Source organism: Magnolia sinica, chromosome 10 (assembly GCF_029962835.1).
Source record: "Magnolia sinica isolate HGM2019 chromosome 10, MsV1, whole genome shotgun sequence".
Classification (NCBI taxonomy): Eukaryota; Viridiplantae; Streptophyta; class Magnoliopsida; order Magnoliales; family Magnoliaceae; genus Magnolia; species Magnolia sinica.
This window is the reverse complement of record NC_080582.1, coordinates 26,230,586-26,253,255: the sequence shown is the minus strand read 5'-3', so window position 1 is coordinate 26,253,255 and position 22,670 is coordinate 26,230,586. Positions and strand designations below refer to the sequence as shown.

The 22,670-nt window shown below is 41.7% G+C and overlaps 1 non-coding gene across 1 annotated transcript; it reads left to right on the top strand.

The window, feature by feature from the left end:
* The first annotated feature begins 8,568 nt into the window (after positions 1-8,568).
* On the top strand, positions 8,569-8,675 carry LOC131217759 (small nucleolar RNA R71). Its single transcript, XR_009157350.1, has one exon. It is a non-coding gene; the product is annotated as a small nucleolar RNA R71 (small nucleolar RNA).
* The last annotated feature ends 13,995 nt before the right edge of the window (positions 8,676-22,670 follow it).

The following is a 22,670-nucleotide window of genomic DNA, read 5'->3' as shown; positions in this document are numbered from 1 at the left end:
AACATTTGCCTTGAGGTCTTGAGTGATTTTTATTTTGTTGGAAGGTTAGTTATTCACTCACACAAGTAGGCCAACCTTAAATATAAAGAGAGCTACAACTGGGGTGATGTTCAAACATTGAGGCATGAACCGCCCTTTGTTGTGAAGAAGAGGAAGGGGATAAGAGTGATGAGACGTTGTATCTTCCTTTAGCCATTAGAAACGGAAGATGAGACTAATCAAAGTAAAAAAAAAAAACCGTAATCGCTCTATTTCTTTTCTACCCCAAGTCAAGCAACCCATGTTTCCTTTCTCCACAAGTCAAGCAAACCCCAAAGTCAACCAATCTCTCACCTCACCCATCACTCACCTCACCCATCACTCACCTCACATTCATCACCCATCACTCTCTCTCCCTTACAACCTTCTCTCTCTCTCCTTCTCTTCACATTTTCTAAGCAAGGAAAATGGTGCACATCCATAGCTTTCCCAAGTGAGAGAAAAGTGAGTTGTGTGGCCCACTTCCTCTTCCTAAATCTATCATCGTAGCCATTCAAACCTCATCACCCTTCATCAAAGTGAAGCACAAGGAGATCGGCTTTCCAACGGACCAAGAAGATCGAACGGTGAGTGCTCATTAGGCTAGATTTTTCATGTTTTGATGATGGGCCAAGTGAGGCCTACCGATTGATGGTATGGATCTCACTTTGGACCCTAGGTGTGGCCGATGGCCCACCTTGATGCTCATGATCATTCCATGATGGGGCCATTCTCCATGGACCCCCATCATGATGTTTATTTTCTTGCATAAATAGGGTCATCTAGACCTTTCATTTTGGTGGAGAAAGGATCTCCACCGTTGATTTTCAATTTGATGGGCCCACGTGTAATGGGACCCACTTGATGTATGATCGATTTCAAGGGAGGGCCCATAGTGTCGGGGTCCCTCCATCACACGTGTCTCACTCCCTTTCTCTCTCTCTCTCTCTCTCTCTCCCTCTTTTTCATTTCTTCTTGTGTGATAACGTGGCCATGTGGTCCACCTGGATGGACCCCACTATGAAGCATGTATTTGGTTCAAGTCATCTGTGGGTGGGGCCCACTTTACATATGTATTGTGTCCACAACATCCATCATTTGGTGGCTCACTTGAGAAGGGCCCACCTTGTAAAGCCGTTTGCCCAAAGCCATCCAGCGTCCAAGGATGCTGGACGTTAGCTGAACAAAAAAAGAAGAAGAGAGATTCTTTTGGGTTTTGGGGTGGACCACTCATGCAGGCCCCACCTTGATGTATTTATTCAATCCACGCCGTCTATTCCATTCCTCAGCCCGTATTAGGTGTTGAGCCAAAAAATGAAACTGATCCTACTAACTGGTGGGCCGTACCTTATCAAGCAGTGATTTTCACCATTTAAATTCACTAAAAAAATTTTATATGCCGAAAGATGCCCAATATTGGGCTTGATGGATTTGTTATGGGCTGTAGAAACCAGTGGACGGGGTAGATTCTTCCGATGTGGGTCCCATGTACAAAAAACCTAGAAAAATGAGATTTCAAAAAAAATAAAATGAAATATATTAGGCAGTAGCACTACTGTTGCTGCTGACGCCAGGATGCACGACGTCCTGCGTTTGACGCTGGAGGGCAGGGAAGTGGGTCCCATACATGGGCCCCACCGTGTTGTGTTTTGTACATCCACGCCGTGCAATTGATGGGCCCTTAGGGTGGTGGGCCCCACCCCAAAAATCAGCTGTGTATACGGCTCATGTGGCCCACACAGCAGGAAACAGTGAGGCTGAACGGTTTGCCATTGAAACCCATTTTGGGTTCATAGAAGTTTTGGATCATTGCGAAATTTGTTTTCCCTCTTCACCTGGGTCTACGTGACCTTACCAACGGATTGGATGGCATATAAACATTATGGTGGGCCCCACGTGGGACCCACAGTGATGTATGTATTTTATTCACACCACCGTCCAGTGGTGTGGACGGTGGGACCCTCAATGATATTTACACCACTGTCCAGTGGTGTGGACGGTGGGTACCCACCATGTGATATGTGTTTTGTCATATCCCAGCCATGGGATGTGGGACCACCATGATATATGGGTTTCAAGTCCGCGCTGTCTGTCCATTTTGATGGACGGTCTAGATGGTGGGACCCACATCTGATGTGTTGTTATGCAAGCCATCCATCTATTTTTACATACCATTTATGCCGTCCATAGCTGATGTGGGCCCTGATCACGAGGTATGCGCAATACCTAAACCGTCCATATCGGTGGGACCCACCCCATGTATGTATTGTACATCTTCATCCCTGGACGGTACTGTTTGGGGCCCACTTTAATCACGTCTGCACCATCCATGGGACGCACAGTGGTGTACGTGTTTCATCCTTGCCATTCAGCTCACATGCATGGGTCCCACCATAATGTAAGTGTTGTATCTCCCTCGCCCACCTCGCACGTGAGCTACATCTAGCGCGTGGGGCCATGATGTGTGTTAGCCATGCATCTGCAACGGTGCAGATCAACACCAACCATGAAGTATGTGTTATATACATATTGTTCATCCGTTTAGAGTCTTGGATTGTCCATGAGGCCCACCATGATATCTATGTTTTATCCTTGCCATTCATCAGTTTTCGGGCCCATGTAATGTGGCCCAATGCGACGTATATGAGGTCCGTTGTTAAGGCCCACCTTGATATGCATGAGGGCCTGTTATTGAGGCCCACCTTGATGATGTTTTATTTAAACCAACATGATTTAAATGATTTTTAAACTCGCAAGTATACGAATCAGATGTAGATACGGTACGTATTACGAGATCGTTCCCACGAGGACTGGTCGTCACAATTCAAATCTATGATTCTCCTTAACTAATCCAACAAATAATGGAATGAATTACTAAGCACAATTTTATGAAAAACAATTAATTAAGAACAGGGAAGAAAATTCAATCAGAGAGAGGGCACTAGGACTTTCGAATCCACCCCTAATTATCCTAACCCTTGTTTTGTCTGTTGATTCACCTTGATCTAGATTGATACCACTTAAATAGAGAAAGCACAATCTGTGTCCTTAATCGGGCATACAAACTGTCTAATTCCTTTAAGCAATGCCATGAATGACATATCCCATATCCTTGGTCGGGTCCATGGAATGTACATTCATTAAAGCACCCTGTTTCTTCCTCTATAGGAAACTTGTTCTTGATTAGACACAAGTACCTATAATAAGCATCCAAACAACATCCATATATATACTTTAATCAAGTTCATAGATGGAGAAGTATAGAATTTAAACCCATAAAGCCCACTTAAAGAAAGAAACAAATTAATTGAAATTCAAAGTAAATCAACCAATACAAGAGCTAATCAAATTAGGGGCTTCATCTCAGCCCTAGCTGAGAGATTAGTGACCCATAAAATTCATGCAAAATATTAAATAAAATTCATAAAAATTAAACACCAAACCAATCGATCTCTCTCTTCTTTCTTCTCTTCCTTCTCTTTCTTCTCTTTCTTCTCTTCCTTGCTCCAGATCTGGAATCCCCTGGTTCTGAATGACTTTCCCACGTCCAAAACTCCCCTTCTATAGCTGCTGGATGGCTGGGGTCGGTGGCAGAGTCGTAGAAGGACTCGAAGTGCAATTTTTCGCAGCCGTGATCGGTGGGCCCCACAGAGGCATTTTCTGGAAAATCTACCCCGTCCATTGGATTCAGGACGAAATTTCATTCAATAATAGGTGGTTTTGAAGGTCCATTAGTGCGGCCCAGAGAAGAAAATACAAAAAGATCAATTTTGAACATCGCCGGGTAGCCCTTTTGTGACCTCTGTAGCTCACACGTGTGCATGCATGGACACAAGATGAAAACATGGTTTTGTAGTTGTCGAAGCACTCTACAAGATGGACGGCTCGGATCGGCCGTACGGGTGACGTACGGGGCCCACAATCCTTCGCAAAAACGGCCAGCGGTCGTCCGTTACGCGGACGCGAAACCACTTCCGTGGCAATGGTGGGACCCATTTTGATAATTATTTCAATAATCCACTCCATCCATTGCATGGAGGATGAAAAAACGGCTAGGAATGCCCAATTTCGAGTTAAAGTTGTGGTGGCCCACGGAGTTTTGAACTCACCGTCCGTTTTGCGTTTTTTCAGCGGTCAACGTTCGTACACATGCATGGAACCAAACGGACATCTAGGCGATGATAATATCGGCCCCAGGAAGCGGATGGACGGTTTGGATTGTCCATTTGGACACTAGGTGGGCCCCACAACCGACGACCGCGGTTCGGTTCGCGGAGCGCTGGAAACGGAAATTTTCCGTTTTTAAGAAAGAGTTCGGGTCAGCGTTGCTGACCCGACGCAGGTCGTTCGGTATACGGGCGGTGCACATGTGCACTATGTACACATGCTATACATATGGGGTCCACTGTGATGGTTTCGAGAAATCCAATCCATCCATCCTGTTTCTCAACTTATTTAAACCGTCAATACAAAGGTTGAGGCAGTTCCAAATATCAGGTGGGCCCCAATTTAGAGATTAATAGGCTGATCTGTCCGTTGGACCACTTCCCGAGATCTTCTATGGCTGAAATTTAATATGTACGGTTAATTTACGGCCCTCATCCCATGTATGAAGTTTCGAACTGATTGGATAGCGGGAACCATGTGATCTTGCATTCTGGACCCTTTTCAGGCCCCTTTGGCTTGCTTTCCTCAGATCTCAGGCGTGTAAAATCTTCATTCTTGGTTCTCTGGAGTCTATCCCGTGCTCTGGAGACTTTGGATCATGAAATCCATGCCTTTAACATCAATTTTCAATTAACGCTCCTGACTTCATCCTGTAACAAAAATACAATTAAAATACTCCATTAAGCATTATCATATACGTAAAATCTGGTAATTACTGGGGTCTGATATGCAATATTTGACCCTGATCACAACCCCCAACCAGCATTTTGCTAGTCCCGAGCAAAGTATGCGAAAAATAATTTTAGAAATAAAAGATGATTCCTGTAACTCAAGTAACTTGTGAACAGACAGCTGAGATGTGAAAATTCTAAGATTCATGAATGGTAAGTAGAATTTTCTCCTGAAATCAAGCTCACAGTAAACTTCATAATCAAGTTCAACATATTAATCCATTAATTAGAACATTTCTGAACATCGAGCTCCATGAATGTAAAGTGTAATCTCGACTTACAAACATTAAGAGATCCAATTGTCAATCTCATGATATCATTGGTAATTCGTGACAACCAAGCTTGAAACCAACACTTATCTCACAGATTAATTTTTAATTTTACCAACCTTTGATTTTCTTTATGAGCAGTAACGCAAATGAGGGGAATCAAATTCTTACCTATAGGGAGCAAACCTATGGTGAAAACTCGTCGCCTCATTTTTTATAAGTCAACTATGGAGAATCAAATCTATACCTATAGGGAGCAAACCTATGGCGAAGATTATGTGACTTAGCCTTTTAATTCTTCTTTTTACCAAGTTAATCATTCAGTTATCGAACCAAAACTTAATGTGCAAGCGAGATGTGATATGTAAAATCATGACTCAATCAATGTTCACAACGTCTAATCATGGATTAACAATTCAAAATTGACTGTGAAATCAAGCAGATGGCCGAATCTAAGAGTCATTAGTTACCAACATCAGGTATCTTATAATGTTAAAATCACAACTATCCTTCAAAGTCACTTTGAATTCAATAGAAATTCAGAAAAAATTTTAAAATTTTCACAAATTTTCCTCAGGACTAAGAAAATACTGATTAGGTACCCTAATCTCCCACCCCCAACCGAAAATCTACATTGTCCTCAATGTATTAGAAATAAACAAGTAATGCACATGAGACAACGAGAATAAAAGAGGAGTGATGAAAAGACAATACCTGGATGGAGAATCAAGAAGCTTTCTCAAAATTTGTGCAAAATTTCAACGTAAAAGCGAGTTAGCACAAGAGAGAAATCAACATAAGCAAAAATAACAAAAAGAAAAACAAAAGAAGATCCTACCTATACCACTTTCGCAGGTGCTCTCGATTGCATTTAGCGCATGCAACAAGCCTTTAAACCCCTAGGTTACCCCTAGTGGACGAGTTGTAGTCTCGTGAGGGTTTGCAGTAATGTTACCCACAAACATTGAAGTAACTAACTAAGAAAATTGAAAATGAATGAAATAAAAACAATACAATAAAGCAAAAGGCTGGGTTGCCTCCCATGAGCGCTAAGTTTAACGTCTTCAGCCAGACAAGAACGGACCATGAATGAAATAATCTTTATAACCGGGGTCCGCCAAAGAAATTACCTCAACACTTTCATTAACCGATCCCAGACAAGTGATGTGAGTTCCCATGAACTGTGCTATCTGAAATAAGGCAACTGACACTGTCGTCAAATAATTTAAGAATTTCTGCTCGAACGACTTCTTCTATGTTAGGATCATACTTCCTTTGCATGTTATGCGACATTTCCACAGCATGATCCATACATATCGTGGGGCATACTCCTTGTATTTCCACTATCTTCCGTTCAATTGCTGCCTTATATGCTCTAAGAACATTAAGCAGCCTGCTCGCCTTTGTCTTCTCAGAGTTGGGAGCTATGCTGTCAGGAAGAGTCTCAGAGGGATGAAGAGGTTCCACTTTCGCTCTCCATTTTTCAGTCTCCAATATAGGAGTAGAGTCGAGCAATGCATTGACTTCATGGATGGGACTATCAATGTTAAAATCCATGCCCGATTGTGCTAAGCAGGTCTCAAGAGGATCTTCAAAAGATGTACGGAAGGAGTCCTGCACAAGGCTCTCGATCATGTCCACTTCAAATATGTCATCCAAATCTGAGGGTTGTTGTCCTGCATTAAAAATATTGAGTTTAATATTCATGTTACCAAAGGACAATTTCATAACTCCATTCCTGCAATTGATAATAGCATTAGATGTGGCCAAAAATGGACGACCCAAAATGACTGGGATCTGACTATGAAGATTCTGGACAGGCTGAGTATCTATAACTATGAAATCCACTGGAAAATAAAATTTATCAACCTGGATTAACACATCTTCAATAATACCCCAGGGCACCTTGACAGATCTATCAGCTAGTTGTAATGTTACCTTAGTCGGTTTCAACTCACCAAGTCCTAGCTGCTCATAGACCGAATATGGTAACAAATTGACACTCGCCCCTAAATCAAGTAATGCCTTCCCGATCTTATGATCTCCTATGCCGCAAGAAATGGTGGGAGCTCCTGGATCCCTAAATTTAGGAGGGGTGTTATGTTGAATCATGGAGCTGAGCTGCTCTGCAAGGAAGACTTTCTTATAAACATTCTGCTTACGCTTTTGAGTGCATAAATCTTTAAGAAACTTAGCGTAAGCAGGGACTTGCTTGATAGCGTCAAGCAACGGGATGTTGACTTGCACTTTTTGAAACACATCCAAGATTTCATCAAAGTTATTTCTTTTCTTTATTGGTGCCAGACGTTGAGGAAAGGGTGCTTTGGGCACATAAGGTGGCACATTAGTGGCTCTTGGAGAGTCAGAGAGCTTTTGGACTTTGGATGCATTGGTATGGCTCTCTGCTTCATCTTGATCTTCTGTTTTAGAATTTGATTCATCCCCAGGCATCTCTATTCTGTTATCAATCTGCTTGCCTGACCTAAGGGTAGTGATCGATTTGGCCTGTTCATGATATCGCCCTTGGTTGGAATTAGAGCTAATCTCATACTGTCCCTTTGGATTAGCCTCAGGTTGGCTAGGGAGCTTGCCCTTCTCTCTCTCACTCAATGTGGCAGCTAGTTGACCCAATTGTGCTTCCAGCTTGGCAATGGATTGTGCATTTGCATGTAAGCTTTGCTGGTTGGCCAGTAAGGTTTGTTGGGTGTCTTTTTGGAATTGGAGAGAACTCTGCATGAAAAGATGGAGTGTATCCTCAAGAGATGGTTTCCTTGATTGTGGAGGCACTTGTTGATATTGTGGAAATTGTTGAGGTTGTTGACTGCCAACTTGGAGGTGCGGTTGCATGGGAGGATTTCCAGATGGTCCTCCTTGTTGTGGTCCTTTTGCCCAAGAGAAATTTGGATGTCTAGCCCACCCTGGATTATAGGTGTTTGAGTAAGGATCATTCTCAGATTTTTGAAAAGTGTTCATAGCATGAACTTGTTCAGAGAGAAGTTCTGGGAATGCTGCACCAGATGGACAAGACTGCATAGGATGGGCAGGACTAGAACATGTGGCATATGCCTCGACTTGAGCTGTTTGTGGTGGTCCATTATTTAATACCAGAGCATCAACTTTCTTTGTCAGGTTATCAAGCTTGGCGCTCAGCTCTGGCATGACTCCTATCTCATATATACCACCTCTCTTTTGTGGTTGGGGACTTCTGTCACCTCTATTTGAATAATCCCATTGCTGGGAATTTTCGCACAAGGTTTCAAAGAAGTTCCACGCTTCGACATCACTTTTGGTCATGAATGACCCTCCACTGGTGGCATCAACCATGCGACGGTTCTGTGGTGTCAGACCGTCATAGAAGTATTGAACTTGTTGCCACTTTTCAAAAACCATGGTGAGGACATTTAAGAAGCAAGTCCTTCCATCTTTCCCAACATTCATGAAAGTGCTCGCCCTCTTTTTGTGTGAAGTTAGTAATTTCTCTACGGAGGGCATTAGTTTTGTGAACGGGGAAGAACTTGTTTAAGAACTTCTTAGACAGTTGGTCCCATGTAGTGATAGATCCAACTTCTAGAGAATTCAACCATGCTTTCGCCTTATCCTTCAAAGAAAAAGGAAACAAGCGTAGGCGGATCGAATCGTCTGAGAAGTTTTGGAACTTAAAGGTGGAGCAAATGTTTAAGAATTCTTTCACATGATGATATGGGTCCTCCTTGTCCAATCCATAAAAGGATGGCAACAATTGTATGACTCCAGGTTTAAGTTCAAAGTGTGCTGCCGTAGTGGTTGGCAACACTATGCATGAAGGCGCATTAAATTGGACAGGAGCTGAATAATCTTTGAGAGCTTTAACTTCAGTCTCATTCGCCATTTCAACAGGATTATTTCTCAATCTTTCACGAATTGTTCTTTCAATCTCAGGATCAAACGGTGCTAGTTCTATATTCAGAGATCTACGTCCTAGCATAAACTATGTTATCAATATAAGAAAGAAAACTAAACTAAGATGCAACCTAAGATGAATAAGACTTAAAAGAAAAAGTTATGTAAATGAGAATTGGAAAGAAGAACCCGGAAAAGGAGATGATGAATGTCTGCAGATTTGAAAGTTCCTCCTTTTGAAGACAATGTTATTTAGCAGCTTCCTTCCTTAATTCCTGTAAACAAAAAGAAAACAAAAATAAATTAAATTTCCTAAAATAATGCTAGAAAAGAAATCCTAAGCAACGGTTAATTTCTAAAAAGAAAGTTTCTAATCTTAGAAATAAAAGCCAAGTTAGTTTCTAAAAAGGGAAAATTTCTAAAAAAATAGGAAATTAGAAAATAAGAGAGAAACTTTCTAAAAAAAATAAAACCTAAAGACTCTTCTAAAAATAATAAAACCTAAACTAGAAAATAGAAAGTTACTTGAAAGAAGAATCAGAATCTAGAATTAGGAAATAGGAAATTTCTAAAAATAAAAATAAAAAATAAAAAAGCCTAGAAATAGAAACTTTCTAAAAAAAATAAAAAATAAAACCTTAATTCTAAAAATAGATATTAGAAAAAAATAGAAAATTTGGAAAGAGATTACCAAATTAGTAGTTTATGTCAGGTCCCTACAAAACAGGAAATAGGTTAGTTTCAAAAAAAAAATTAACCTAGAGTTAGTAAAAAAAACTAAGACTATGAATTATGATAAGAGAGAATCCTAAATCCAATTGGACCAAAACAGTCACGGCGCCAAAAACTTGATGTTTTATTTAAACCAACATGATTTAAATGATTTTTAAACTCGCAAGTATACGAATCAGATGTAGATACGGTACGTATTACGAGATCGTTCCCACGAGGACTGGTCGTCACAATTCAAATCTATGATTCTCCTTAACTAATCCAACAAATAATGGAATGAATTACTAAGCACAATTTTATGAAAAACAATTAATTAAGAACAGGGAAGAAAATTCAATCAGAGAGAGGGCACTAGGACTTTCGAATCCACCCCTAATTATCCTAACCCTTGTTTTGTCTGTTGATTCACCTTGATCTAGATTGATACCACTTAAATAGAGAAAGCACAATCTGTGTCCTTAATCGGGCATACAAACTGTCTAATTCCTTTAAGCAATGCCATGAATGACATATCCCATATCCTTGGTCGGGTCCATGGAATGTACATTCATTAAAGCACCCTGTTTCTTCCTCTATAGGAAACTTGTTCTTGATTAGACACAAGTACCTATAATAAGCATCCAAACAACATCCATATATATACTTTAATCAAGTTCATAGATGGAGAAGTATAGAATTTAAACCCATAAAGCCCACTTAAAGAAAGAAACAAATTAATTGAAATTCAAAGTAAATCAACCAATACAAGAGCTAATCAAATTAGGGGCTTCATCTCAGCCCTAGCTGAGAGATTAGTGACCCATAAAATTCATGCAAAATATTAAATAAAATTCATAAAAATTAAACACCAAACCAATCGATCTCTCTCTTCTTTCTTCTCTTCCTTCTCTTTCTTCTCTTTCTTCTCTTCCTTGCTCCAGATCTGGAATCCCCTGGTTCTGAATGACTTTCCCACGTCCAAAACTCCCCTTCTATAGCTGCTGGATGGCTGGGGTCGGTGGCAGAGTCGTAGAAGGACTCGAAGTGCAATTTTTCGCAGCCGTGATCGGTGGGCCCCACAGAGGCATTTTCTGGAAAATCTACCCCGTCCATTGGATTCAGGACGAAATTTCAGTCAAGAATAGGTGGTTTTGAAGGTCCATTAGTGCGGCCCAGAGAAGAAAATACAAAAAGATCAGTTTTGAACGTCGCCGGGTAGCCCTTTTGTGACCTCTGTAGCTCACACGTGTGCATGCATGGACACAAGATGAAAACATGGTTTTGTAGTTGTCGAAGCACTCTACAAGATGGACGGCTCGGATCGGCCGTACGGGTGACGTACGGGGCCCACAATCCTTCGCAAAAATGGTCAGCGGTCGTCCGTTACGCGGACGCGAAACCACTTCCGTGGCAATGGTGGGACCCATTTTGATAATTATTTCAATAATCCACTCCATCCATTGCATGGAGGATGAAAAAACGGCTAGGAATGCCCAATTTCGAGTTAAAGTTGTGGTGGCCCACGGAGTTTTGAACTCACCGTCCGTTTTGCGTTTTTTCAGCGGTCAACGTTCGTACACATGCATGGAACCAAACGGACATCTAGGCGATGATAATATCGGCCCCAGGAAGCGGATGGACGGTTTGGATTGTCCATTTGGACACTAGGTGGGCCCCACAACCGACGACCGCGGTTCGGTTCGCGGAGCGCTGGAAACGGAAATTTTCTGTTTTTAAGAAAGAGTTCGGGTCAGCGTTGCTGACCCGACGCAGGTCGTTCGGTGTACGGGCGGTGCACATGTGCACTATGTACACATGCTATACATATGGGGTCCACTGTGATGGTTTCGAGAAATCCAATCCATCCATCCTGTTTCTCAACTTATTTAAACCGTCAATACAAAGGTTGAGGCAGTTCCAAATATCAGGTGGGCCCCAATTTAGAGATTAATAGGCTGATCTGTCCGTTGGACCACTTCCCGAGATCTTCTATGGCTGAAATTTAATATGTACGGTTAATTTACGGCCCTCATCCCATGTATGAAGTTTCGAACTGATTGGATAGCGGGAACCATGTGATCTTGCATTCTGGACCCTTTTCGGGCCCCTTTGGCTTGCTTTCCTCAGATCTCAGGCGTGTAAAATCTTCATTCTTGGTTCTCTGGAGTCTATCCCGTGCTCTGGAGACTTTGGATCATGAAATCCATGCCTTTAACATCAATTTTCAATTAACGCTCCTGACTTCATCCTGTAACAAAAATACAATTAAAATACTCCATTAAGCATTATCATATACGTAAAATCTGGTAATTACTGGGGTCTGATATGCAATATTTGACCCTGATCACATGATGTGTATGAGGGCTCGTTATTGAGGCCCACCTTGATGTGTATGAGGGCCCGTTATTGAGGCCCACCGTCATGTGTATGAGGCCCGTTGTTGAGACCACCTTGATATATATGAGGACCATGTGATTAGGCCCACTTTGATGTATTAAGGCCCGTGGGTTAAGGCCCATTGTGATGTATTAGGGCCCATGGGTTGAGGCCCATTGTGATGTATTAGGGCCCGTGGGTTGAGGCCCATTATGGTGCATTCGGGGCCCATGGGTTGAGGCCCATTGTGATGTATTAGGGCCCGTGAGTTGAGGCCCATTGTGATGTATTTGGGGCCCATGGGTTGAGGCCCAATTGATGTATTGAAGGCCCATGGGTCGAGGCCCAAGAGATGTATATAAGTCCATTGCAATGTGTGATTTCATCGTGGTATATGTAATGACATTTATGGCGGGCCATGCCTTGGGAGCAATGTTGGTTTGACGTCCACATTGTAAGATTAATGTTGGTTAAATGTCCGTATTATAACTCTCCCTAGCGCCCATTAATAGGCCCATACTCGTTATGTGTTGGCCGTCTAGGCCCATTTGCATTGTAAGGATAGTTCATTACTTTATAACATAATTAGTATAATTTCATGACTCATGCCATATGCACCATATGTATGCTTGATATGAGTAGTGACTGATCATTGCATAGCCATTGGGCAGACTATTTACGGGACTCCTTATGAGACGGAGTGCCCACATTATCGCGCCGTACGAACAAGATTGCTGCATGATTGGATAGTGTGACTCAAGCATCTCGCGTATATGTGACTTGATAATTGTATACCCTAGCGACATCAGGGTCGTGGCCTCTACAGACACATCATAGATGGCTAGATGGGACACCGAAAATATTTGGTTCTAGCACTATGGGCACTTAGGATGTCCTTGGGTGAAAATCCCAGAACCTCCGAGGCTAGGAGTAGCCCCAACGTTTAGACCGAGTGGAACATGAGCGCCCGAGTGCCGAATACTAGTAGGCTGCGTCTCCCATTGTGTCTTGATCAGTTGGGAGGGGGTGTGGCCTTATCTGCCCGAGTGAGGGGGCTATAAGATAGGCTGAGTATGACCAGCTCGTAAATGGGTCCGCTATCGACCAGCCGGGTAGGTATTAACAGACCACTGGTCAGGCGGATAGTGAGGTCTATTCCGCTCGCTGGGCTGTGCACCTAGGGAGGAGGCAGTCGGTGTCGAGTGTAATATACCTCAGTGATTTCTCCAGAGAGCAACCGTACTGATATATAGACTTATTGAGCAGGAATTACATATCCATTCATTCATTCATTTACTATCCACTCGGGATGGTGGTGTGTAACTATTTGTTATGTGTACCATTGCATGACCAGGATTTCGGTTGGGCACACGATTAACCTGAGATCAGGAGTTTACCACATTGAGTCTGACTATTCAAATTTAGGTATGGGGCTGGTTTGGATAGAAGTCCCTTGTGGTGAACCCCGTAGCTTGCGATACTACGTACTATCATCCCGATTTCATATTCTAGCATGGACATTTCATTCGCACAGCATATTACATTGCAGTTGTAGTACTTAGCATTTTGGGTTACTATGTTTTTGCACTTATATGGCCTAGATGAGGTTGATGGTATTTGTGTCTTGCCAGGATTTGCATATTGCATTGTATCCTCAACATCTATTATTATCTTATTATGTTTTGCATCGCATAGCCCTAGTACAGATGATGGCACTCATGGACTTGTCAGTATTTTTGCTTATTCCGATGACGTATGATTTATGAGATTTATGGTATACTTGGCACTTATCTTGTGCACACACTTTCACCACCCTCTAAGCTTTTGCAAGCTTATACACGATAGATGCGTGCAAGTGGTGTTAGGTTGCAGCAGCATTGAGCTTGGAGCGTGCGGCTGTCTTCTGGAGTTTTGAGTTTCGACATATGTATTTCCTTTTTAGCATTGTATTCAAATATTTATATTAGTGGATATATGATGATGATGTTGCCTTTGTGATTTGGGTAAACTTGTGGTTATGCTCGATACAAAAAAATCATATTGAAAATCCTCCTTGTAGGATCCCAGGATCGGAATCTGGCGCATGCACGCTGGGAGCCGAGAATGGGGTATTACGGAGGCTGTCAGCACCGGATTCGGCGATCGGGAATTTTGTGAGCCCAGTTTCCGAGTTTGGGGCGTGACACATAGTGTGATTGGGTGGGAGATGGTTGATATGGATTTATGGGGCCCACTTATGGAAAACCACTAGTCGGTGTTTCCCACATAAGGTATTCTTTAATGGTAACCATGGCCATAACGACCACCGTTGTTATCTTTATAGTACGGATTGTAACGACTGTTACGACCATCGTAATGGCCGTTATGGTCCTTTTTTTTAAATTTTTTTTTGAAAAACCCATATCTGTCCAGCAACGTTAAAAACAATTCAAAAAAACATATATTTAGCTCCTAACAGACCATTATGGGTATGTTACAGTCTTTACAGAGGCCGTAACGGGCCGTTAACAATGGTTACATGTTATTTTTTTCATAATAGTTGTTACAGTCGTCATGGCAATTATGACCCCATAACGTATAACGGTTGTCACTGTTACTTTTACGGCCCCGTAACGGCCTTTACGACACAAAATGGTCCTCCAGTTATCCCTTAGAACATTTCCAGTTAGATATCTCATTTTTTCAGTCCACTTTCTCAAAATTCAAAATAAAATGAGAGAGGATTGTAATTAGGCAAAGAGTTCTTATGTGATGGGGATAAGCTCTATCGTATTTGAACTCCTAATCCTATTGGTTTTCCTTGGTAAAGGCATGGATACGAGTAATTTTTCAGAGAGAAAGTCGAGGGGAATAACAAGAGAATACTCGGTTGTTTATTAGGTTGCCTTTAGATGATCTAAATTCTTGATCGTGTCTGGTTGTTTATTAGGTTGCCTTTAGAAGATCTAAATTCTTGATCGTGTCTGGTGGCCATACTTACTGTAGGATTAAAGGGGTGGTTAGGCCCTTTTCAATCTCATAGTAGTTAGGTAGGTTGTTGGACATGGGATGTCCATCTTCAACTTTATGCAAAGGTCCCTAAGATTGTGTATACACTATTAGATCATGTGGGCTTACCTACTTGGGCTTATCAATTTTAACCATGAAGGAAGCTTAGAAATTCATTTTAAACTAGATCTATGTCTATTTTGAGGATTGAAAAATAAAACGAGTGGGATTCAATGAACCAAAGTGGCGTAGACCATTATTTGGAAATATCATATTAAGGGTTAAACCATCATTTCTTTTTTCCTTTTTCCATATTTTTTGTATATTTATATGTAGCTCTACTCCACTAATTCATGCTTGGTTTGTGTTCAATTAGGGCCTATTTAGTGGATTTAAAGTAGTGCAACATTCTTACTAAAGAATGGCTCGTTCCACCATCAAACACATTTCCATAACAAAAGAAGAATACACATTTGAGATCCTCACATTAAAAAAAAATTACCATTTAATTTTGTGATGTTTTTTTTTTTAAAAAGAGAGGTTATTATAGGGCCATATTATATTAGTCGGCTCAAGAATTTGGAGAAGAATTCTCCTTGAGTTTTTTTGTATTGCTTTAACCCAAAGTTGTGTTTAAATAACCACTCTACAAGTCTATACAAGGAAACCACATGTTTCCCTAAAGCCTTGGGGTTGTGTCTTAATCTCCCATGTTAGAAATCTGAGGGACTAGTTCCTCGGTCAATACCATTATGTAATACCTTGGTGTAGACCCCCTATTGGGAGTTTCAAAGTTAAGTTTTGGAAGCCATTCCTCTAGCAACCTGGGTCATTCCAGTTTGGTGGCACCCTTTGAGAGATTGGAACTGGAAAATTTCTCTTTTCTTCTAGATGCTAGTTTAAGTTAGCCTATTAATGTAGAAGCTATAGTGTCTGCATGCACTGAGGTGAAGGAGATGGGTTGAGCTTGTTCTGCATTGTAGTTGTCCTATATTTGTGAATGGTAGTTTGAATAATATTGCATACTGCACTTACAACAAGCTCACAGAACCTTGAAGGCTCAATTTATTGGAATTATATCATGTCAGACTAATTCGATCCCTCTAACAAATTTGCTAAGCATAGCAGAGTCACTCGGACCGAAGTATTGTTCACCACTATGAAGGTCATGTTTAGAACACGAGATTAGGTGGTATTGCATTGCATTATAACAATGGTTACATATTACAAGGTCTCTCACGTTCGTGAGGTATTTAGACCAAGAAATCCAATGTTTTGATAGCCATGGTAATAGTGAAATGATTACATTAGATAAGCATTGTTCCCACAATAGTATTGCAATGATTATAGTGTATGAGCACTATTCCAATTCCCCTATCTAAATACATCCGTATCTGTCCACTGGATTACCCACCCAAACACTATGGAATCCAAACATGCTATTAATGTAATGATTGTTTCAATGGATTACAATCCCACTAAATATTGTAATCCAAACAGGCCCTAAGATTCATGTGGTTCTCTATTTTCAATTGTAGCTTACCAATCATCTTGTGGGTTGCTACACGCATCAACAAATGCTTCCAATGTTGAGGATGCATTTTTTCATGAGTTTTCCTTGGCAGTCTGACTGTTTGTGGAGATCTTTCTTAGTTAATCTTCTTTTTTGACTTCATTTGGTGCAGTAAAAATGAGGAATACTTATTGTTGATTCTCAGAAGCCCATCCAGTTCAAATCTTCAGCTTATACGATCTTTGATTTGAGTTCCTTGTGAATACCCTTTTCCAAATCTTCTTCCCCCTTTTCATAAAAATGTCAATTTTTTGTAGTGCCTGCTCTCACAAAATGTCCCTTGCGTTCACATTTACTACATGAGTTTGTGACTACTATTGTCTTAGCATGTATGACTTGTAGAAAACTAGAAACTTCATTTCCTTTGAATTGTTGTTGCATGTTATAGATTTGGAATGTTAGCTCTGTTATTACTTGTTGTAAAATTCTTAGGAGTAATTCATTATGCTTATTGGAATCATCAATTTCAGTTTTCCTTAATCCAAGCTCTGATATCTTTAATAGATAACCAACCGAAATCAGTAATGCCCCTAGATAAGCTTTGAACATTTCCTTTCTATTGGAATCTAGCCAATCCTAACTATTTAGATCGTGTTGTTCAGTGATTGCTACCAAGCTAACCAATCCAATTGTTTCCCCCAAGCCTTGGGGTTGTGTCTTGATCTCCAGATCTTTAAAAATTACTTCCCTCATATGCCTTCACCTTAGATTTTGGAAGTTTCCTAGTCCTAGTTTCTCCAAACTTCTCCCCTCACCAAGTAATCTGCTTCTCTACCTGGAGGTTGGCTTTACTTCGCCATATTCAGTGTTCACTTCCATCTTGCTATCTTTCTAACTTTCAACACTTCTATTGCTCTTCGAGCTCATCCAGCTATCTAAATCGCATGAATGAAACCCGAGAAACCTTATGACAAAGGATTACTGCCACACTCCATTTTCCTTACTCTTTAAACAAAGCGTCAATCTCCTCCAACCCCAAACTTGGTTTAGAACGAGCTACGAATATAGTGAACGAGCCTTCTCTTTCCTTTCTCTTACCACTTGTCACTCTCTATCTTCCTCTCCTAGTTTTTCCGTTGGGGTTCTGATAACCCTACTTACCTAATAAAATTCAGTTATCGTTAGAAGAAATCGCTGCCAAAGGCCTATTGGAATTAGCCCTTGGACACTAGGTTCAATATGCATTTCAAGCCAAACATCCATTCCCTTTAATGAAAATTTGTTGTTTGCCTAGATAGAATCATGATTCAAATTCTAGAGTTACCATAAGTAATTTAACTAGAACATTCTCGCATAAGTACCCTTTGTAGATATCGTTTTGGCATGTTTTGTTGTCTGTTGGTTTTGACATTTTTATGTTTGTTCTATTGTTGAGGTTGGCCTAGTTTTGAGAGTTTTATTAGGCTATTCCACTGCTATTCTCTCTTTTTCTGCCTTTCTTAAATCAAATTCATTTAGGTTGCACCAAATATCATGAAATTTCATGATATTTTGTACCAAATTAGACTGATTAATCAAGAAATATTGTTAAAAAATGTGGCCTTACCATTTAAAAATGCATCAAGGAAATGGACGTGTCTTGCCTATGCAAAGAGCAAAGAGCATGGCCAAAGCATCTCTATCTCTCTCTTCCCCCATAATTTTATCTCTCATTAGGGCTAAAATGACTTAAAAAGGATTATATTAAGACTTTGTTCACTTATTGAGGATGGTGAGTTGGATATGGCGAAATAGGATTGATAAAACCGCCGCCAATTAGCTCGGACAAGGCTATGGTGATTGTGATAATGATGATGAGTGACTCATCACTGTACATATGACTCGTCACTATACACTTCATGCATGCAAGTCACTATATCATTCTAGCAGTGGGTGTTATACGGTAGTATTGTTTTGATTGAGTTTCTTTTAAAAAAATAAAATTAAGTAGGCTGCTTTTTCAAGCATTTGATGTTTCTTGTTGCTATGTTCAACCATCAACAGAGAAACTCTAGAGGCTTGCTAGGCCCATAGCATATCCTTATGCACTTCACACGTGCCAATCTGGCAAGTGTGTGGGACATCTAAGCGGTGCATAAGGCGGCTCCGACTATCAAGATGACCATTAACTAGGTTGCTCTCTTCGTTCATTAGGTGTGTCACCTATTATATACAAATAGACAAATGCTTTAAAAGAACATGCTGATAGTCTACATTCATTCAATGCATGTGGCCCATCTAATGAGTGAACTGGCTTAATCTCTTCATATGACCATCTTCATGGTGGAGGTCACCTTATGCACCATTCAGATGTATCACATACATTAAACTATGACATAGGGGTGGATTTGGGGCTAGTGGACCTCCTAATTATGGCATACTCCATTTTCCATCTCTTCTTAGAGAGTGAGGGTCATCTTTCAATTGGTAAAGCATGACCATTATGGCTGCCATTGTCATCATCGTCATCTAAGCCCTTATCCTAATTAATTGGGGTTAGCTAAATGATTCATGTTCCACTATTCTGCTCTATTAAGGCCCATAACTTTTTTTACAAAAAAGAGTTTTCAATTATGGGAAGTATAGGATCTTTACAAGTGTGATGGAGATGGGCCTCTTAACAAAAAGAAGTGGGCCCATACACCAAGGAGGGGATACACAAAGATTAGGACTCTCTCAAGTAGCCTAAGCCCACTTTGTCAAGAAACAGGAGGCCTCTAATATTAGGTGGAAGCTCAGCCGTGGACCAGAAAAAAGAATGGAGTTGGCCACCACTACCCATACATGTTAGACCATTTGCCACGGCATTAGCTTCTCTTGGGGAGTAGGATATAGAAATATCCATGTTAGCCATAAGGGCTTTAATTCTAACACATCAATACCACATGGCCCACGACAGGGTGGAATTCTTGGTGATAGAATCTACAACAGATTTGGAATCACTCTTTAATTCCACTTTGTTAAAGCCAATAGATCTGCAATGAGATAGGGCCTCCCAGATTACCTTGGTCTCGGCCTGACCGTTAGAACCAAAATCGTAGCTAGAGAAGAATGCAAAGACGAGGTCAATGGAGCTATCCCTAGTGACTCCACCACCACCAGATGGGCCAAGATTACCCAAGGAGGATCTATTTACATTCATTTTAATCTAGCCGGGGTGGGGCCGAACCCAGTGGATCAGCCGGGTCTTGGAAGAACGTGTCTTCGATCCATCCAGTCCCAGACCAAAGAGGGTAGCAGTAGCGGATCGACTGACAGTTATGGGGAGGGGAAGAGAAGTGGCCAGGGATTTGATCTAGCACAAGATGTTGGAGAAAGATCATTCTGCACTTATCGGAATACCTTCCATGCGAGATGCATTCCTGGCGGTCCAGATTTCCCAGAAGATTAGAGATGGCGTGAGGCCCCTTAGGGTGTGGAAGCCGTTTGCCAAGGTTGCTGATGACCACCAAATTGAAGCCCTTCCAATCGCCAAACGGTTGGACGCAGGAAGGGGAATATGAAAGAAAGATCTACATTTTTCCCATACCTTAGAAGCTAGGTCTCCTGAGGAAAAATTGTGATCAATAGACTCAGTAGTAGGTTACAGCGGGGCTGGGCAGCAGTTGCATTTTGATGCCAGAGAGCTACCTTTGGCATGAGTTCTTGAGTCCACCGGAAGGGCATGAAGGATGATTTTCCAGGTTAGGAGGGAGATTTTAGGCAGCAGATTGAAGTGCCAAACCCATCTAGACCAAATCTAGTTATGGCCTGCTGATCTAGAGCACCTCCAAGCTGAAGCAACACTGAACTCTCCAGAAAGGGAGTGGATCCAAGCTTGCGTGTCATTTGCAGGGGAGGTGTAGAAACCTTTATCCGAGATGTGGTCTATCACAACTTGAGGAAGGAGAGGTTGCACATTGGGGGGTGATGCCAACCTGAAGGACCCAGCCAGTCACAACTCGTTGGGGCTAGTGGGAAGTAGGCTGCAGTGCCCAGTTTTGCAGGGGGCCAAGTCTGATCCAATCATCATTCCAAAAGTTGCATTTGCCACACCCAATAAGCAGCGGGTGTGAGTAGTGATAGAAGGGAAAAGATTACGAATCTTCTTCCACAGAGGAGACGCAGAGAGATTGACTCCACCCAGGTCGCCTGTATCTAAGGGATACTTGTCCTTCATGTAAGAGGCCCAATAGCTATCAACACCCCTGCATTTCACTGTCCATGTCATTTTGAGTTTCATCGCCATCATGATATTGCAAAGGATCTTCACCCCTAAGCCACCTTCTGATTTGGGACTACAAATGGTCTTCCAATTGATCCAGTGGTGGCGTTTATGGTCACCATCCCAGCCCCAAAAGAAGTCAGCAAATTTTTTTTCTAGCGCATCAATTAGGCCCACTGGGATCTCAGCTGCCACCATGGTGTGGATAGGGATGCTAGAGAGGATGTAATTGATGAGGGTGAGGTGGCCAGCTTGGGATAAGATGCGGCTCTTCCATCCGGACATGCGAAGAGCAATTTTCTAGAGGATAGGTTGGAAGTGGGATTTACGGGGCCTACCTCGGTACATAGGAATTCTCATGTAGGTGAAAGGATTAGTCCCTATGCTAAAACTGAGTATACGCCAAATAGATCTCACTCTCAAGATCGATTGATTGGCAGAAATGCTCTTCTGGACGTTGATGTTCATGCTGGAGGAAGACTGGTACATAGATAGGAATTTCTAGATCGTTTGAAGAGAGTCTTTACTACCGTTAGCTAGAAGGACCATGTCATCAGCGAAGAGAAGGTGAGAGATGGGGCGGCTGCTTCTATAGGTGAGGAAAGGGCGGCATAGCTTCTTTCAATCAGATGTTTGTAACCTCTGCTAAGAACCTCCGTCGCGATGATGAAGAGGGCTGGGGAGATGGGGTCGCCTTGGCGGAGACCTCCAGAAGATTTGAAGAAGCCACCTGGTTTCTTATTGATGAGGACCGAGAACCAAGAATTGGACCAGCATTGTTCGACTATCGCGATCTAATTATCGTTGAATCCAAATTTCCTTAGGATGGCCTTGAGAAATCCCCAATCTAGCCTGTCATAGGCTTTCTCCATGTCTAGTTTAATGAGGATGTTACCACCCTTGACTTTCCGGTCAATGTCTTGGAAGATTTCTTTAGCAAGGGTGCAGTTTTCCAATAATGACCTCCCTTGGACAAAGGCTTCCCATTGTGATATGTATTAGGCCCATTAGGGCGGCCCATTGATGCAGCCCAATTGATGTATATGAAGCCCATTAGTGCAGTTCATGGATGTGGCCCACTTGATATATGAGGCCTAGTATTGAGGACCATGGGCAAGGCCCATTGTGATGTATTCGTGGCCTATGGGCAAGGCCCATTGTGATGTATTCGTGGCCTATGGGCAAGGCCCATTGTGATATGTATTAGGCCCACATGATGCGGCCCATTTGACGTATTTGAGGCCTATGGGCAAGGCCCAATATGGTGTATTCAAGGCCCATGGGCCAGGCCCATTGTGATGTATACGAGGCCCATGGGCGTGGCCCATTGTGAAACATTTGTGGCCTATGAGTGAGGCCTAATGCAATAAATGTGAGGCCCTTGAGTGAGGCCTATGGTGATGTATATTAGTCCCTTGTGTGAGAGCGTGGGCCCACTATACATTTGGCCCTATGTGAGCCACTCCCTGGGAGCAATATTGGTTGAATGTCCACATTGATGGGCAGTGATGGTTAAATGTCCACATTGTGACCTTCCCTTAGGCCTGGTTAAACTCGTTATCATCATTCTCTAGTGGGTTAATGATTGCTTGCTTCCAAGTGCAGAGGTTCATAAGTAGTATCCTGTGAATACAGGGTCGATCCCACAGGGAGATAAATTGTGAGAATGAAAAAAATCAAATGCAAAACAAACTAAGTAATAAAAACTAAACTGATGATTTGATTTTGAGATTTTTGAATGGATGTAATTCAACTGAATAAAATAACACCCAAGT